This window comes from Gracilinanus agilis, chromosome 3 (assembly GCF_016433145.1).
Source record: "Gracilinanus agilis isolate LMUSP501 chromosome 3, AgileGrace, whole genome shotgun sequence".
Taxonomy (NCBI): domain Eukaryota; kingdom Metazoa; phylum Chordata; class Mammalia; order Didelphimorphia; family Didelphidae; genus Gracilinanus; species Gracilinanus agilis.
This window is the reverse complement of record NC_058132.1, coordinates 251,376,455-251,396,914: the sequence shown is the minus strand read 5'-3', so window position 1 is coordinate 251,396,914 and position 20,460 is coordinate 251,376,455.

Here is a 20,460-nt window from a genome sequence, read left to right as displayed (position 1 = left end):
GATCTTTTGTTATTCCAAATGAAATTTGTTATAATTTTTTTCTAATTCAGTGAAAAAGTTTTTTGGTAGTTTGATAGGTATGGTGCTAAATAGGTAAATTAATTTGGGTAGAATGGTCATTTTTATTATGTTAGCTCATCCTACCCATGAGCAATCAATGTTTTTCCAATTGTTTAGATCTAGTTTTAATTGTTTGGAAAGTGTTGTTTTCGTATAATTGCTGTGTTTGTTTTGGTAGATAGATTCCTAAGTATTTTATATTGTCTAGTGTGATTTTAAATGGTGTTTCCCTTTCTACCTCTTGCTGCTCTAGTGTGTTGGAAATATATAGAAATGCTGATGATTTATGTGCATTTATTTTGTATCCTGCAACTTTGCTAAAGTCGTTGATTATTTCTATAAGCTTCTTAGTTGATTCTCTAGAATTTTTTAAGTAGACCATTATATCATCTGCAAAAAGTGATAGCTTAGTCTCCTTATTGCCTATTTTGATACCTTCCATTTCTTTTTCTTCTCTAATTGCTTCTGCTAGTGTTTCTAGTACAATGTTAAATAATAGAGATGATAATGGGCATCCTTGTTTCACTCCTGATCTTATTGGGAAGGCTTCTAATTTATCCCCATTGCATATGATGCTTGTTGAAGGTTTTACATATATACTGCTTATTATTTTTAGGAAAGGACCTTCTATTCCTATACTTTCCAGTGTTTTCAATAGGAATGGATGTTGTATTTTGTCAAAGGCTTTTTCAGCATCTATTGAGAAAATCATGTGATTTTTGTTTGTTAGATTGTTGATATGGTCAATTATGTGGATGGTTTTCCTAATGTTGAACCATTCTTGCATTCCTGGTATAAATCCCACCTGATCATGGTGGATAATTCTCTTGATCACTTGCTGGAGTCTCTTTGCTAGTATTCTATTTAAGATTTTTGCGTCTATGTTCATTAGGGAAATTGGTCTATAGTTTTCTTTCTCTGTTTTTGATCTCCCTGGCTTTGGAATCAGTACAATATTTGTGTCATAAAAGGAATTTGGTAGGACTCCTTCTTTGCTTATCATATCAAATAATTTATATAGTATTGGGATTAGTTGTTCTTTGAATGTTTGATAGAATTCACTTGTGAATCCATCTGGCCCTGGTGATTTTTTCTTAGGGAGTTCTTTGATGGCTTGTTCAATTTCTTTTTCTGATATGGGATTATTTAGGTATTCTATTTCTTCTGCTATTAATCTAGGCAATTTATATTTTTGTAAATATTCATCCATATCACCTAGATTGCTATACTTATTGCCATATAATTGGGCAAAATAGTTTTTAATGATTGCCTTGATTTCCTCTTCATTAGAGGTGAGATCTCCCTTTTTATCTTTAATACTGTCAATTTGGTTTTCTTCTTTCCTTTTTTTCATTAGATTGACCAGTACTTTGTCTATTTTATCTGTTTTCTCAAAATAACAGCTTCTAGTCTTATTTATTAATTCAATAGTTCTTTTACTTTTGATTTTATTAATTTCTCCCTTGATTTTTAGTATTTCTATAGTTTTCATCTAGGGATTTTTAATTTGCTCACTTTCAAGTTTTTTAAGTTGCATGCCCAATTCATTAATCTCTGCCCTCCCTAATTTGTTAATATATGCACTCAAGGATATAAATTTCCCCCTGAGTACTGCCTTAGCTGCATCCCACAGAGTCTGGTAGGATGTCTCATCATTGTCATTCTCTTCAATGAAACTGCTGATTGTTTCTATGATTTCTTCTTTGACTAATTGGTTTTGGAGAATCATATTATTTAATTTCCAATTAGTTTTTGATTTACCTGTCTAGGTGCCTTTACTAATTATTATTTTTATCGCGTTATGATATGAGAAGGTTACATTTATTATTTCTGCCTTTTGCATTTGTTTGCAATGTTTCTATGCCCTATTACATGGTCAATCTTTGTAAATGTACCATGTACAGCTGAAAAGAAGGCGTATTCCTTTTTGAACCTATTTATTTTTCTCCATATATCTATTAAATCTAATTTTTCTAGGATTTCATTCACCTCTCTTACCTCTTTCTTATTTATTTTTTTGGTTTGATTTATCTAGATCTGAAAGAGGAATATTTAGATCTCCCACTAGTATGGTTTTACTATCTATTTCCTTCTTGAGCTCTGCCAGTTTCTCCTTTAGGAATTTGGATGCTATGCCATTTGGTGCATACATATTGAGCACTGTTATTTCCTCATTGTGTATACTGCCTTTTATCAGGATGTAATTACCTCCCCTGTCTTTTTTAATCATATTTATTTTTACTTTGGCTTTGTCAGAAATCATGATTGCCACTTTCTCATTTGAAGACCAAAAGATTTTGCTCAAGCCCTTTACCTTAAACCTGTGTATGTCCACCTTCCTCATATGTGTTTCTTGTAGACAACATATGGTAGGATTTTGGTTTCTAATCCACTCTGCTATTTGCTTCCGTTTTTTGGGCGAGTTCATCCCATTCACATTCAGAGTTATAATTATCAGTTGTGTATTCCCCAACATTTTGGTATCCTCTCCTAGTTCTACCCCTTCTTCTTACACTATTTCCTTGTAAACCAGTGGTTTGCTTTAAGCCAGTAACCCTTGTCCCTACCCTTGATTTACTTCCCTTTCTACCCCCTCCCTTGTTATTCTCCTCTTTTTTATTTTTAAAGGCCTAATGAATTCCCTCCCCCTTCTTCTTTCCTCCCTTTTTTGACCTCCCCACTCCCCTGCTCCCCTTGGTTTATCCCTTCTGACTTTCTCAGTAGGGTTAGATAGAGTTCTATATCCCAATGGATAATATAGCTACTCTTCCCTCTCAGGGTTAATTCCACTGAGGGTGAGGTTTAAATATTACCTCTTAATGCTCTCTTCCTCTCCTTCTTATAATAGTATTCATCCCCTCCCCTTCCCAGGCCCTCTTTGTATGTAATAGAATATCCTATTTTTCTTATTCATTCAAGTTTCTCTTGGTGTCCTCTACTATTGTTTGTTTTATAATTCAGGGAATTGTATATTTGGAATTGGGAAGATGCCATTTAAAAGTATGTTATATATTTCCTATGGACACGTGGGGACTTTGAAACTACATTTCCCATGATTCCTCATGGCAAACAGGAAGTATGATGATGTAAGAGAGGGGATAAGGGGATAATGGCAACCATACGAAGTTTGGAATTCGAATTCTCAATTTTCCAAATAGCCTAAAGAGAGCCATGCCTGTTTTTTGCTCAGCTCTTTCGGGCAATTTTTAAAAAAAGGAAAGTGGCTTTCCTCGCCATGCTTTCGCTAAAAGCAACAGCATGTTTTTGCTTCTCATGGGACTCAGCCAGCCAGTCCAGCCCAAACCACCTTGGGAGGTCAGGCCAGCCAATTCCGGCTTCTGGCTTTAAAACCAAAACGCTGGTACAGACCACTGCCTCACATTCCTGCCTACTCTGATCTCCACCTTTTCCTGACTCAACGGAGCAGACCTCTTCTCCATTCCTGCCTTACTGAATCCTGAGATTTCCGAGGAGCGACCCTCACCCCGACTTAACGAGTTCCACCTTTTCAGCTTCAGCCTCTGCTGCTAAAGATTTGGGAAGTATCCCCCTTTTCTCCCTACTCTCTTATAGAGGACTCTTAACCTGAAAGGCCATTCTTGCCCTCCACAGGGAAACCTCTGCCCACAAACTCTCCACGTGGGTATTTTCTACAAAACTGACCTAAGTTTTTCTCTAGCCCCAAGCCCACGACCCGACCCCACATGGACCTAGCGTCTGAACTAGTGATTACTCTTCATCGGGCGCATGGCCTATTCAAACTTTTGCGATTATTAAAAACTAAAACTCAGGGGAAGAAATTCACCCCATACCTGCTTGGAACTCTGAACTAAGAGCAGAGACTGATTATAAAAAATCTTAAAAAAAAAAACAACTTTCAGAACTGAATGACTTTTAAAAGACTGTTTCTTACTGCATTTTGCTAATTAGTTTTGTGAATTACCTTTGTTTATTTCGTTGATTTTCCTGTTGTACTGAATCATTTTAAGCTAATGAAGTTTTTGCTTATGATTTTATTATATTTCCTAATTTACTTAAAGCTTACTGTATGAAAAACGCTGCGATTATAACATCTTATAGGAGCACATGTTTTTTTAAGTTTTATTCTGTCTTGGTAATTGTATGGAACCTTGGAAGTTTCCATGCCTTGAGATTTAAATTGTAATTTTACAAGAAATCTTTTAACTCTTACTCTAGATCCTAAAAAATTGTTGTCTTAAAGGATAAGCTTTTATATATTTTATTATAAAAAAAAATTATTGCCTTAAATGGGTAGAAGCATGAAAATTTCCTACCCGGGATTGTTTTTTTTTTTTTTAAACAGGAAGCCAAGGAGCTCCTGTATATTCTTATCTGAGGATGATTTAGACCAGAAGGTTTCTTTTTTTTAAATATCAGATTTTGCTTTGGAAGCAATAACAGGGTTTGTTGAAAAACTCTTAGCCAGGATTTAAAAGTTGTAACAAGTATATGATTTTTAAAAACATCATTGTTTATTGTTTTGAAATGTGCTATTAGAAATTATGGTACTCTATTTGAATGTGCATTGTGAATCTGCTATTTGTAAGATCCATTTTCTCCCATTTTTGGGTAACAAGACCCTTCTAGTTCTAAGCTATATATATTTTTTTTGGATTTTAAAACATTTTTTTTAATTAGAGCAATTAATTTTTCCTTTTTCTCATCTTATACTGGAAGTACATATATAATCATTATTTATCCTTTTTCTGATAAGCTTAATGCAAATACCTGCGCCTGAGACTGGGAATATGGGACTGTGATCTATGCCTTTCTGTCTGATTCCAGGAGAAGGGAACATGAGAGCTGTTAATACTGCTAAGAAAGCACATGGTCACTTGACTAAAAATCTGCATGGATTGCAGAGGTCTATGTCAATACTTTAGGGCTTGAAATTGGGGTTTGAGTTCTGGAGTCCCAGTCTTTTCTAAAACTTTAGAGGACGTGGGTCACCTCAACTTAAATTCCTAGGCCAGCACCTAAGATTGGTTATTTATTTGTCTCACTTCCCTGAAAAGTTGGTGGCAAATCAGATCAGAGAGAGACATTTCCCTTAAGTCCTAGCCATAAATGGGTAATTGCAAACTGCTTAAATCACTTAAATTGGGCCTTGATTCAAGGTTTATTTTCCTTACATTTTTTTGCACATTTTACATTTCATTCACAAGTTAATTTTTTCTTCTTTTTCTTGAATTTTATTCTTTGCATTTTGCCAATTGATTTCATACAACCCCCGTGACTCAGCCACTCATCCTTAGCAGACCTGAGGTACCCTTTTCAAGACAAAAAGGTGTGTTTAGAATTTTCCTCAGGGGGATGGGATGTGTATTAAGTTTTTTTAAAAATTCGATAATGTAAAAATATATGTATATTTAACTCTTTTAGGAATAATTTCAGGGGGAAATGTATGATTCTTAGAAGGAAATGTATGTTTTATAATCTATAATGTTTAGTTTAAATTCTTTTGAGAATAATTTCAGGATAAGGATTTTGCCATCTCCCCAGAATCCAGACGACGAACCTGTTTGGTGAAGATACCATGAAGATGCCTGAAAAGCCTTCACTGTACCATGAAGACCAAAATTGAACGCTGGGGTGCAGTTAATTGAATTATGGGGAGTTGAATTTGAATTGAATGTATTGTTTTAATTGTACATGTTATGCCAATAGGGGACTGCCCCCAAATTGGTTTTTTGTCAATGCGGCTAGTTTTATCCATTTGTTCATCTATTTCTTTTATACCCCAAATTCCTGAAATTTAGAAGTTGTCTATGTTTACAGATCCAGCGAAGAAAAAAGGGCCAGCCTTTTTTTTTTGCCGGACCTCAGGGGGAAATGTTTGTTTTAAATTCAGAGAATTGTATATTTGGAATTGGGAAGATGCCATTTAAAAGTATGTTATATATTTCCTATGGACACGTGGGGACTTTGAAACTACATTTCCCATGATTCCTCATGGCAAACAGGAAGTATGATGATGTAAGAGAGGGGATAAGTCTCCTGGGTGAGGAGGAAGTGGCCCTCTTAGCAACCTGGCGCGGGAAGATACGAAAGGTAAAAATGGCTGAGGTAATGTGAATTCTTACAGGCACGTGGTCTAATGATTTTATACCTATCAGCATGGCTTTAATTAAACTACTAATTTCTATTATTATATCGGTCTTTATCATTTTTAATCGTAACACTATTCACCCCCCCTTTCCCACCCCTCATATCATCTTAGACCATATAATACTCCAACCTCTCCCTATGAATAATTCTTCTAATTACTATAATAGTGAAAACTATAATAGTGATTAGAGTTCACTACACAGAATTACACATAACATTTCTCCACATAGGAATACAAATAATTAGATCTTATTGAAACCCTTAAAGAGGCAAATTTAAAAAATAAGAGTTTTCTTTCTTTCCCCTCTGTTTCTTATTTACCTTTTCATGTTTCTCTTGATTTTTGTGGTTGGACATCGAACTTTCCATTTAGTCCTGGTCTTTTCTGTGCAAATACTTGGAAATCTTCTATCTTGTTGAATGCCACTTTCCCCTGGAAGTATATAGTCAGTTTTGATGGGTTGGTGATCCGTGGTTGAAGACCCAGTTCTCTTGTCTTTCTGAATATCATATTCCAAGCCTTGCGATCTTTTAGTGTGGAGGCTGCCAGATCCTGTGTGATCCTGATTGGTGCTCCTTGATATCTGAATTGTCTCTTTCTGGCTTCTTGTAAAATTTTTTCTTTTACTTGGAAGCTCTTGAATTTGGCTATTATATTCCTGGGAGTTGTCTTTTCAGGGTCTAGTGTAGAGGGTGATCTATGGATCCTTTCAATGTCTATATTGCCCTCTTGTTGTAGAACTTCAGGGCAATTTTGCTGAATAATTTCTTTTAGTATGGAGTCCAAATTTCTATTAATTTCTGCTTTTTCAGGAAGACCAATGATTCTCAGATTGTCTCTTCTAGCCTTGTTTTCTTGGTCTGTCATTTTCTTGTTGAGATATTTCATGTTTCCTTCTATTTTATTAGTCTTTTGACTTTGTTTTATTTGTTCTTGCTATCTTGAGAGATCCTTAGCTTCTAATTGCTCAATTCTAGCCTTTACGGACTGGTTTTCAGCTATAATCTTTTGGTTTTCCTTTTCAATCTGGTCATTTCTGGTCTTCAATTTACTTGCCTCACTTTCCAATTGTGAAATTCTGCCTTTTAAACTGTTATTTTCTTGCCTGATTTCCTTTTGAGCTATTTCCCATTTCTCTAGCCACATCTTTTCCATCTTTCTCGTCATCTCAGATTTGAACTCTTCAAGAGCTTGTGACCAGTTTTCATTATTTTGGGATGGTTTGGATGTGATTGTTTGTTTGTTTTCCTCTTCTGTTTGCTCTGTTGTCTGGATTTTCTCTGTGTAAAAGTTGTCGAGTGTTAAAGATTTCTTCTTGTTGATCTTTCTCTTCTGGGGTTACTGATTCTGGCTTGCCATTGTTAGTCCAGCTCCTTCTCAGCTTTATCCTCACACTCAGGGTCTGTCTGTGCTCTCTAGGCTCCTGAGGTCTCAGGTCTAGTTGTTCTCAGTGTCAAGCCTCCTAGTGGTCCCCTTATTTGCTCCTCTGTCCAAGGCTCCTTTCACAGTCTCAGGGTGCTGCTTCCACAGTCTTGCTCCCGTCTGCACTGGATCCCCACTCAAGGTCCAAGCCTGCGCTCAAGATTCTTGTCCGCGATTGCGTCCGCACCTTCACCCGCACCTGAGCTCAAGGTCTGTGTTCAAAGTCCGCGCATTCTTTAGCCTCTTGGGGTCTTAAGTCTTGCTGCTCTCAGGAGCAGGCCCTGGAGCTGCCAATGACTTAATGGGTGCTCCAAACTTGCTCTAACTCTTTTGAGCTGGCTTTGGCACTGTAGGTGGTGTGTGGGGGGAGGGTTGCTCAGCTTGCATTTTAGTGAGAGCTGTTTCACCCCTTTTTTAACATGGAAATGCCCTGAACCCACATACCTTCAACTCTGCGCCCTGTTGTGGGATCCCTTCGTTCGTCTGGATTTGTTTTTATGTCCCCTTGAGGAGTCCTATATGTTTTGGTTAGGAGGGGTTAAGCAGCTGCTTTTTACTCTGCCGCCATCTTAACCCGGAAAATGACACTGTCTGATTTTCAATCAATTCAAGATTTTTTAAAACTATCAAGAATTTCCATTTAAAAATAAAAATACCTCTAGGAAGATAGTTCTGGGATTCACAGTCTTTCATAGTTATTGTAAATAAGCTCAGCAGAGAGCCTTCCTCCAAGCTGACATCAGTGAAATAATGAGAGTTGTACATGGAGGAAATGTGACGGAATCAGGGAGCATTAGTTTGTCCTTTTGTGGAATAGAGTTGGAGCATAATTTAAATAATTGGAATGACAGATTCCTAGCCTAGGATGTGGGGAACCTATGATGGGCTGGAAAGAATGTATTTAACTGGAGTCTGGTAAGTCTAATCAAAAGATCTTTAAGTAATATTATTATGACTGATCCCCTTTTCTCTAATAGTTGCCCAGGGAGGACCCCGAAAGGTTAGGTGGATGAGTAACCCTTTAAGGTCCAACCTGGGGTTGGATAAATTATTATAGGGCTTTTGATTTGCCTTGGATCATGTTCGATATCTGACTGTCGTGATATAAAGACCACTCAGGAAGATACTTGTTAAACTCTCTTTATCTATAATCTGTAATCAGGGAAAGGATAAACAGGACAAGGAATAGGGATTGGAGACCCTGCCAATCTAATATCTATAACTAGTTGACAATCAGGACTGGAGGCTATTGATCTAGTAGAAGTTGGAGCTGTATTCTCCACTACACCTCTGGCCTAGCCTGGCCACAGCCAAGTCAGAGAATAGGGACTGCTGCTGATGCAGCTGTGCTGGTGATCTTATTCTCTCAGCTTTCTCACTATCAGTGTTTGGTGATGCACTAACTCTCCCCTGACTCACGGCACCTGGGAACATTCCATGTCTTCCAACTACCTTCCCTATCATTCAAGGTGGCATCCATCATTTTCCAAGATATGAATATAACAATGATAAATTCTTTATCATTGGCTGTCTACATGAAAATATACAAAATCTGGGTAATAAGCAAGATGAAATAAAACAACTAATATAAGAAGGCGAATCTGACATTGCAAATATTATTGAGAGTTAATAGAATAGAACCCAAGGTGGAAATATGGATATGGAAGGATATGCCTTATTCCAAAGGAAGAAGATAAATAAAAGAAGAGACATTATTCATAAGTTACCTAGGAGTTCCTGATCTAAGGTCATGAATATATACACACATGCACATACAATAGACATTAAGAAGATATACCCTTCTAGGAACCAAGAAGAGTTTCATAGTAGAGAACATAGCAGAGAAATCAACAGAGACAAAAACGTAAAGAAATATTATGTTCAAAGTCTATTTCATCAGTAGTAAAATGGAAACAAAAATACCTAAATAGTACCTTTATTACAGCATTTTCAGGAGGCTCACAGGATATAAGAATAAGGTATCCCAAAAGTCTTAATGCATTATACTTTTTTAAACCTTTACTTTCCATCTTAGAATCAATACCATATACTAGTTCCATGGCAGAAAAGCAGTAAGGACTACACAATGGGAATTAAGCAACTTGCCCAGAGTCACACAGCTAGGAAACGTCTAAGTACAGATTTGAACCCAGGACCTCTCATCTCTAAGCCTGGCTCTCATTCCACTGAGCCACTTAGCTACCACCCCCTTTAGTGCTGTCTTGAGCTTTAGCTGAACTGAGACTTCTGGGATAGCATATTTATATAGACATTTCTTACATGCTTAAAGTGCTACATACCTCTAGGAAGGTAGCTAGTTATAAATGTTAGTATTATTATTAGATAAGGCGTTGGGGTGAGAGTGAGGAGGGTGATCCAAAGAGAGCTAGAACTCTCTCTGCTAAAAGTAGAAAAGCTAATAACTTCTTAATTTACCCTAATGCTAATTTTATCCTTAAAAAAGTGAAGGAAACAATAAATGTAATTTCTATTCTGATATTTGATTCTCATTAGCAAGGAGAAGCTAGCTGTTAAGGAATTTTGAGAACCTTGGGGGCAAGTGACCACTCCACCTTAAAGTGAAAAAAATGGGAATAATTTAACATGTACCCAAGAGTTTTAGAAAGTGGACTTCAAAGGTTTCAGAAAAAAGGAAAGGTAGAATCTCATGGGCCAAAATATATCCATAAGGGAAGTCTGCCCAGGAGATATGAGTAATTCTGAAGACAAGAGAGGTAATTTCTATCAGAAAAAAAAAAAGAAAGAAATTGGTATAAAGAGACCAATGTGAGTACACAGAGAACATCAACCAACTTAAATTTTTTAAAAGACACATAAAGAAGATGAAAGCAAGAGCTGATAACAGAGGCACTGTTGTAAGAAGAGTTTCAAGAATGGTAAAAGTAAAAAAACATAATAACTTCATGTTGGTGAAAAAAGTTAAGGGTAACAAAAAGTTTTTAGTTATTTTGGAGGAAAAAAAGAAGATCCAAAAAAGATTGAAAACTATTGTTCAGGGTGGGTGGGAAAAAATTGCTGATGATGGAAAAGAAGTTAGAAATGCATAATTATTATTTGGCTTTTCTCTCACACTGGAATAGATGTACAAAAATGGTTAATAAAGAATTGAAACTTCAGTTAAATAGATAGAAGACAACAACTAGCTTCTCTTGAGCTCAAATGATCAGTTACCTAGGGGTTCTTAATCTGAGATCATACATGTATGCATATACATATATACACATACATATACACATAATACATGTATATGGGTTTGTGTTTATGTATGCAAGCATGATATAGAAATGAAAGGAGTCCTTTGAGAGAGCAACAGCTCTTTCTGCCAAAAGTAGAAAAGCTAATCATTTCTTAATTTACTTAATGATAATTTTATCCTTAAAAAGATAGATACATCTATAAACATACATACATATATTCATCAATAAATACATAGACACCTGTATTTCAATATAATTGGTTTCATCTCTAATACTATATATTTTATGTTCTGCATTTATACATATTAGTCTGATAAAGGATCCATAGGCTTTACTAGAGGAGTCCATGACGCAAAAAAGGCTAAGAATTCTTGAAATTGAAGAGATGTCCATCAATTGTGGAATGGCTAAACAAATTGTGATATATGGTGTTGATGGAATACTACTGTGCTATAAAAAAATGATGAACAGGATAATTTCAGAAAGAGTTGGAAAGACCTACATGAACTGATGCAGAATAAAATAGGCAGAACCAGGAGAACACTATACACAGTAGCAGCAATATTATGGAATGTGTGATAGACTTAGCTACTCTCAGCAATAAAATGATCCAGGACAATTCTGAGGGACTTATGACAAAGAATCTATCCACCCCCAGAAAAAGAACTCTTGGAGTCAGAATGCAGTCATGCATTCGAATCTTCACTTTAGTTTTTTGGAGGGTTATATGATTATCCTTTTACCAAAATGAACAAAAATATGGAAAGATTTTGCATGATAATACATGTATAACTCAGATTGAATTGCTTATCAGTTCCCAGAGTGGGGAGGGAAGGGAGGAAGGGAGATAATATGGATCATATAACTTGGGAAAACTTATGTGGAAATCTGTTATTACATGCAATTGATAAAATAAAATATAAAAATAAAGAATTCTTGAGCAGTACAAACTATTTTCTACAGTACTGAAAGAACTGAAAGATATCATTACTGAGCCACTGCTAATGATCTGTGAAGGAAAATGGAGAACAAGAGAAGTGCCACTGGTTTGGAGAAAGGCAAATATCTTGATTTTCACAAAAAGGAAATGCTGCCTGCAAATTATAGGCCAGGGAGTTTGATTTGGTTCTTGGAAAAATTCTAGAATGTACTATTAAAGGGTTGCTTCGTGAGCATCTAGAAGCACGGGGATCATCATGAACTAGCAATACTTTACCTAAAATAAGTCACACCAGACTAACTTCTTTTCTTTATTTGACAAGGTGATTAGACAATTAAATCAGAAGAACACTATAGAAATTTTTTACTTTGATTTTAGGGCATACTCAGTTGCATCTTTGACTTCATTGATTTTAGTATTCTCACCAATGACCATAACCATACTCTTATCCATTATCTGTCTATCCTCTGTGATTTTCATCCAGGTTCAGCCAAAAGCTTGTGTTCAAGGACTCTGTTGTCTTCTGATGTCATGATGGAATCAGTGGAGTTTCCAGTTGTCCATCTATCCTCCTTTGCTCTCATGGCATGACTTAACTCTTCTCTTTTGGTTCATATGAATCCTTGAGGCCAAACTTTGCTCCTTTTCTTTTTCAGAGTTTCTCAGTTATTATAAGTTGCAGCCTACTCACACATACCATGTATCTTTCCATTTTACCTTCTACATGATACACATTTTTAGTTTTTTGTAAGCAGTGGGGTTCCGGGTTTTATTGCCACACAATACAACACCTGCAAAATGTTTGCAATCAAAATATGGACACTTGCTATCATGGGATTCTTGGTATCAGATTAAAAAACACTTTACAATTTTCTGAAAGCCATCTATCTCATCATCCATTTGCAATGTCAATCCCAGATATATGTATATTTATGTATATGTGTGTATACATACATATATACATATAGTTAAAATATAGTGGGTCTTCATTCAGAGGAATGCTGAAATCTAGGCAAAAGACATTCTTCATCCATTTGGTTCTTCCCGTATGGATCTCCAGACCAAAATCCTTTGAGGATATATGGATTTTTTGCAGGAGGTTCTACAAGGTTTGGGAATTTAATTCAATCAACATAATGTCATTCCCAAATAGGAACTTCTGAATGATCTCACCATTCATGGAAAATTCATCCTTGACTTGGATTCTGTAAGACTTCCTCCACGGCAGTGACTACTTATATTGAGCATCAAATCTCCCTGTCTTATGCCTCAATTTATGTTTATTATTAGATTTTTTTTTTACTGAATAGATGTTCTTTTTTCCTGTTGTTATATCTTTCAGGGAATTCTGAATGATCTTGATATATGCATGGGAGATGTCTCATTGTAAAAGAAACTTTAAGGCAATGTTTTCGTTCTAAATCAACTTTTTATGCATAATCAACAAATAATATTCATTCAATTCAATATTATTATTCAATCAAAAAATAACATTCATTACATTTTACATAAGTTCCAGGCTAAGGAACTCTGCATGTAAATAAATAAGGAGACAGAGAGAAAATACACAAAGATGTCTACACAATCTGTAACTTTAGAATTAGCCAATCGAAAAATAGAGGTGAATTCTGATTCCAAACGATGAAGAAAGCATCACAAGACTACTACATACAGGGGACAGCTAGGTGGCTCAGTGGATTGAGAGTCAGGCCTAGAGTTAGGAAGTGCTGGGTTCAAATATGGCCTCAGACACCTCCAAGCTGTATGATCCTGGGTAAACTGCTTAACCCCCAAAGTCTAGCCCTTACCCTTACCGCTCTTATGCCTTGGAACCTATACACAGTACTGATTCTAAGATAGAAGGTATGGTCTTAAAAAACCCCAACCACTACATATAATTCAAAATCTCTCTCTGTATTAAAAGTCCCCTTTTTTCTATTTCTTTATTCCAGTCTCTGATGAGGAATTCTCTCTATTTTAAGTTGTCAATCTCTGTACCATTGATGTTGATTGACTTCATTCCCCTCTCTTTTCCTCAGGTAACTAGTCTCTTTCATCCTTCCCTTCTTCCTATCTTCATCTATAATCTTTCCTTAACCTCTTTTCTTGCTACCAACAAACATGCAAAGGTCTCCTCCAAACTTTAAAAAAGCCTTTCAATTGATGCTAACCATCCTCTTAAGGGATCCTCCAATATCTTTTCTTTCCCAGCCAAAGTACTAGAAAAAGTAATTTACATACCTTGCCTCCACTTTTTCAGCTTTCTTTTACTTCTTGATTCCTGGTTCCCAGTCCCATTACTCAACTAAGACCACTTTTTTCAAGGTTATTAACAATCTTTTAATGGCCAAATCTAATGGCCTTAAACTTTCTCGACTTCAATAAGCTTTTGACACTGCTGACCACCTCTTCCTCTTGTCTACTGCCTTATCCATGTGTTTTTGTGACTCAGAATTCTGCCTGCTGCTTTAACTAATTGGTATCTGGCCATTTCTCAGCCTCCTTCACCGGATCATCTATACACCATACTATGAATATAAGTATTTGCCAAAGTTCTTTGCTAGGCCACCTTCTCTTCTTTCACTCCAAACCCTCTCCTGATAATCACATTAACTCCCAGGGATTAAATTATTATCTCTATGTAGAGGACATCCAAATCTATCTATCCATCTCTGAATATCCATCCTGGATGCCCCACATCTCAAACTCAACATTTCCAAAATGAATATAATCTTCCTCCCCAATAAGCCCCCTCCTCCAAGTTTCCCTGTTTCTGTTGAGGTTACTATTGTTCAATTACCCGAGGCTAGAAAATTTACAATCGTCCTCAACCCTTCACCCTTCCTCTCCTCTAACAGCCAGTCAGTAGTCAAGTTCCCTCAGTTCAGTCTTTAAACATCTCTCACACATGGTTTCTCCTCTTTACTCAGATGACAATCAGCCTGGTTCAGGTCCTCCTAAATTACTGTAAAAACCTCCTAATCAATCTCCCTACCTCAAATCTTTGCCCACTCCAATCCACCTCCTATACAACTACTGAAATATCCTTCCCAAAGGACATGTGTGATCAAATTATTCCTTTGCTTGAGATGCTTCAAGGTCTATGTCTATCTCTTCCAGGATAAGATATAAACTCCTCTACCTACAATTAAAAGCTTTTCATAATCTGCACCCAGACTGACTTCTTGAAATGATTTTATATTGCTCCCCTCCATGCACTGTGTTCTAACCAAATCAGCCTGTTTGCTATTCCCAATATCGTATTCAAAGTTCCATCTCTAGCTTTCATGAGTTCTCACAGACAGTTCCTGAAGAGAACTCCTTTTCCATCTCCACATCTTAGAATCCTTAGCTTTTTTCAAGGCTTAACTCAGGTATTACTTGCTATGGGAAGAATTTCCTGACTACTTTCTTTGTTAATGCTCTCCTGCTCTTCAAATTATTTTGCACTGGTTTATCTGTGTAATGTTTTGTTCCCCAGCAGACATTTTGGGGCTGGGGCTATTTTGTTTTGTCTTCCCACCTCCTGTATGTAACACAATTACCTTGCAAAGAGTAGGCACTTAATAAAACTTAACAATTAGTTGAACTTTCCTCACTTTCTCACCATCACTGGAAGTTTAAGAAGTTGTAAGTGACAACTGAACATCTTTTCTTCTAAAATCCATGTTATTTACTTATATCATCCTATCCTCATTTTTGTGGCTCTTTGTCTATGCATTTCCTAATGGCTTCAGTAGCTGAATCATAGTCCTCCTGTCCACATCATCTCCTCCCATCACCCTCAGTGACTTCAACAAGCATGACAATATTTCCTTATCATCCATTCCAATTCCTCCATCTTTACAACATTTTTGACAACCACTAACATAGTCACAACATGGATCCTACCATTGTGCGTATTTCCTCCAAAAATGCATATTGCAACAACCTATCTATGCCTACCTATCTCATTCATAAATTCCCATAAATGTTCTACTAGAGTCCATGTAACCTGTTGGGGATGCTTTCTAGCTCTACTGAAATTACATAAAAAACAAGTGGTCTATCCATTGGTTAATTAGCCCATCTCTGAACTGGATTATATGAATTTCTGATGACATTTTTTTATTCTCTTTCTCCTGTGCAATTTTTCATGTGCAACTCGTAATAACTTGTTCTGCATACTATGAAGCTTTCCTTGACCCTGACACAGTGGATAGAGCACTAGGCCTCAAGCTGAGTTGGCTTGAGGTGAAATCTGGCATCAGATACCCACTAACTGTGACCCTGGGCAAGTTACCTAACTTCAATCTGCCTCAGTTTCTTCAACTGTAAAATGGGGATAATAATAGCATTGACCTCACAGAATTACTGGGACAATCAAGTGAGGTAATATTTGAAAATGCTTAGTAGAGTGTCTGGGATATAATAAGCATTAAAAAAAAAAACACAAAAAAACACCTTACCTTCTTTCTTAGATTCAATACTCAGTATTAGATCCAAGGCAGAAGAGTGATAAAAGGCTAGGCAATTGAGGTTAAGTGACTTGCCTAAGGTCACACAGCTAGGAAATGTCTGAGACCAATTTGAACTCCAGGTCTCCTAGCACTCTATCCACTGAGCCACCTATATTCACCTTATCATAGGCATTTAATAAATACTTGTTCTTTTCCCCCTGTCCTTCCCTTCAAATCCAGCTTTTTAGAGATCATGATACTCTATAACTCACAACCACAGAATATCACTGGAAGAATATTGGTATTAAAATATGAATCATCATTCCAAGTAGAGACTTGGGGCTAATTAAAAGTATTAGAAGATTCTCAAATCTCTCTTCCCATTCAATTTTGGACCAAGTTCTTATTCTATTTGCATAATTTGTTAAAAATATATGAACTGTTGATACATATGGATTGTTGATCAAGTTGCATATCTGGACAATAAGCATTCTTCATCTTCTTAGCTTTTCTTCTGTGGATAATTAAAGCAAACTCTTCTGAGTGATTATAAATCCAATTTAGAAAGAGATGAGATTTTTCAAGACTTGATACAATCAGCCATTGGCAAACCCAAAAATCTGGAGGGTTTTTTTTTAATCTTATAGAGAATCCCTTTTAGGTTTGGAATCAGCACTAGACATATTTCATGACAGTAGCAAACCTTATTATCAGTCAGAATGTTCTCCCTCCTAGACTTCACCTCCAACTTTCTCTGTGTGATTACAACTACCACCTAATTATCCTACTAAATATGCTCTTTCAACCTTAAGTGCCTACTATGTGTCAGGAGAGTGTGCTAAGTGCTAGGGATACAAAAGTTAAACGTATAGATCCTTGAGGAATTTATAACATAACCAGGAAAGATAACACTGAGAAAGAGAGAGAGAGAGAGAGAGAGAAAGAGAGAGAGAGAGAGAGAGAGAGAGAGAGAGAGAGAGAGAGAAAGACACACTATATGTAAAATAAGATAAAGGGGAAGGGAAGGCAATAACACATTAGCGAATCAGGAAAAATTTCATTTAGAAGATGAAACTTGAGTTAAACCTGATTGGAAAATGGGGATTCTAAGAAGCAGAAATGAGATGGGAACATGTTCCAAATATGAGGGACAATCAATGTAAAAACAAGGAGACGAGATGGAGTATCTTGTATGAGGAAGTGTAAAGACAGTCTCAAGTACAGGATTACAGATTTGGAACAAAAAGGAACCTCAGAGGACATCTAGACAAATTCTCTGTTTTACAGATGAGGCAATCAAGTCTGAAGGAGACTTAACTAATATACAAGCAGTAAAGAATAAAAGCGGGAATTTGAACCCTGGTCCTCTGACTCAAAAGTCAATACTTTTTTTTACTGTTACTATACTACCTCCCTTGGCCTTAGTACCAAGTGAATGAAAGGAAGTAAGGTAAAGAAAGGTTGGAAAGGTAGTGAAGAGCTTTAAATGTCTCAATTCAAGAGGTAATAGAGAACTTAAGGAGTTTAGGGAGTACTGGAGTGACAGTCAGTCAATAAACAGTTATTAAATGGCTAAGTGCCAGGTTACTGTGCTAAGTGCTAATCAGAATGTGTTTGAGTTAAATCACAAACTTCTACCCCTCTCTATTCTCCTAGGCTATCTCATTAACCTACTTATGATTGCTGTCTTCCTACTACTATGCCCTGGCCCTGAGAGGGGGTAGTATGATGCAAGGGAAGAAAGCTTGATTTGGAGTGAGAGGACCTGAGTTTGAAAGCTCTGTCACTTTCTGTCATAAGACCAAGGGCAAGTCAAGTTACCCCTCCCCCCCATCTCAGTTTCCTCATCTATTAAATTAAGAGTTTGGACTAGATAACCTCTAAGTCCCTGACTCTCTGGCCCTCCTTAGGTTGGACTAGTTCTAGTCTGTTCTCCCATTATTAACTAAGAACAATCACTTTGTTCTTATTTAATTACTAGCTCATAGAGGTTGGTAGTACAAGGAGTATCACCATCCCATTTTACAGATATAGTAATCAAGGCTCAGAGATTAAATGACTTGCCTACTTATGAAAGTCAAACAACTATTAAGTGGAGGAGGCAGAACTGGAACCCAGTACTTCTTGACTCCAAACATATTGAATATTCTTACTACTCTATGCTCCTTCCCCATTCCCTAGACCTTCTGCTATTTTGCCTTGAATATCTTCAACTCTGGGTATACTTTCTCTGATTCCAAGCTCTGCTAGGGAAAATCTGATTACTATGCTAACTAGACCCACCAAGATTTAATGCAATCTAACCTCAGCTCTGAGCTCAATGATGTGCAACAATCCTTAATTCCTTTAATAAAGGTTGTTCCAACCCTTTTCTCCTTATTCCTACCCCTTTACTTTCAACAGATAACGTTTACCTCATAAAATTGCTCAGGATTTTTATTCACTTTTTTCTCCTTCCCTTCAGTCTTAAGTGGGAGAGCTAGTAGTAGAGGCTAAAGTACCACTTTAGCTTTTAAATCTACTCCCTTTTGTTGCCTATAGTACCTTATCCCATCTCACACCTTATTCTTACTCTCTACTGGTTTTCTTTTCTACCCTAACTCATTATCAAGTTTCCCTATTCTCTCCTCAGTCTTCCCTCTCCCTCAAGAAAAGTGATTCTATCCTTTTTTCTCTTAAAGCATTTGATTTACATTTCTCTTTTTATTGTGCGTCCAGTTCTTTGTTTCATATCTTTCTATACCTCATGTGTCATAATGTAGAGGAAAGAGCATTGACCAGAAAGGAGGTGATTAGAATTTGAATCTCAATCCTGCCTCTTACTACCTTATGTGGCCTTGGGCAAATAATTTAAGATATAGCTCAAGTTCCCTCCAAATATTTAATGTCCTCTCTCCCAAACTACCTAGTATTTAATAACTTAGTATGTACTTGTTTTTATTCACTTTATATTGATGCTGTAGATGTTTCTATGTGTAGTTGTTATTCCCACTAGAAAGCAAGTTCCCTTAGAGTAGGGACTGTTTTCATTTCCCAGAGCCCAGAATGGCTTTCTGCACTTAGTAGGAGCTTAATAAAACTTTCATTAGTTTATACACCCATTGCCCAGTAAAGCACAGTGGACACACAATAGGCTGTTTAATAAATAGTGAATACTGAATATTGATGAGGAAGCTGGTTTTAAGGGTGGAGTGGGGCGTGGATGAAAGTGAAGGGGCCCAGGGAGGAGTAACATACCTTTAATGAGCCGCTCGATTTTCTGGTTTAGACAAGACCCTCCCTTCTTGCATAAGAAGGAGCTTGGACGCCGGAACACAGCGCCCCTCTCGGTCCCTGACCCAGGATGTGAGCAAGGACTCACAGTAGGGATGCAGAGAGAGCTGTATTAGCAGGGACCAAAGGTCTGCAAAAGGGAATGCAAAGCATCTCCCGTACACAGCCCTTGACCAATTCCTCTCTTCCTCGTCTAGCTGTCCAGACACGAATCCTGCCTTCCCCAATGGAGAATCTACTTAACCTGGGCCCGCTGGTCCCAAGCCTAGCCTGACCAGGTTGTAAGGACCACGTGGTTCTACACGAGGGCGGGAACAACTCCACCCCAATCCACCTAGCCCCGCCCTCCGCGCACAGAGCCTGATGGGAATGATAGTCCGGAAGCATGTTCCATGACTGTCGGAAACTACATTTCCCGGGGAGCTAGCGGCACTCGGAGGCCGAAGGTGGAGAGGCGGCCTCTTTTTGTTCCCCTCCGGGTGCCTTGGAAGGGAGGGGGAGGGGAGGCACACTGCTTGAACTGAGTCTTGGAGCATCCTCTACTACCTCTGCCGGAGACCGGGTGGGCCTCCAGGCCTCCAGGAAGTGGGTCTATTTTCTTTCCCCTCTTTGCGTCCGCCTAGAAGGCCTGCTGCAGTGTAGGCCCCCCGGTCCAGCTCTGGGTCACCTACCCCGGGGTTCTGAACCTCAGTGCCAAGCACGGATTATCCCAATCGCTCTCCAGCCAAAGTTCCCTTCGGTCCTACTCTCCCTCGCGCCGCCCTCTCCCCGCTGCCCCAGGTCCTCTCCTTCTCGCCCCCCCGCCCCCCGCCCCCCGCCCACCTCCGCGGAGCTTAGAGCCGGGAATTAGAAGGCCGCTCTTTCTCAGGGTTGGGGAAGGGCAGAGCAGGATGGCCCGGGACTACTTGGGCCCGGGCCCTGGCCCGACGAGGTAATGAAGTGGCTCTTTTCTCTGATCACTCGCCAGTCCAGCCTTCG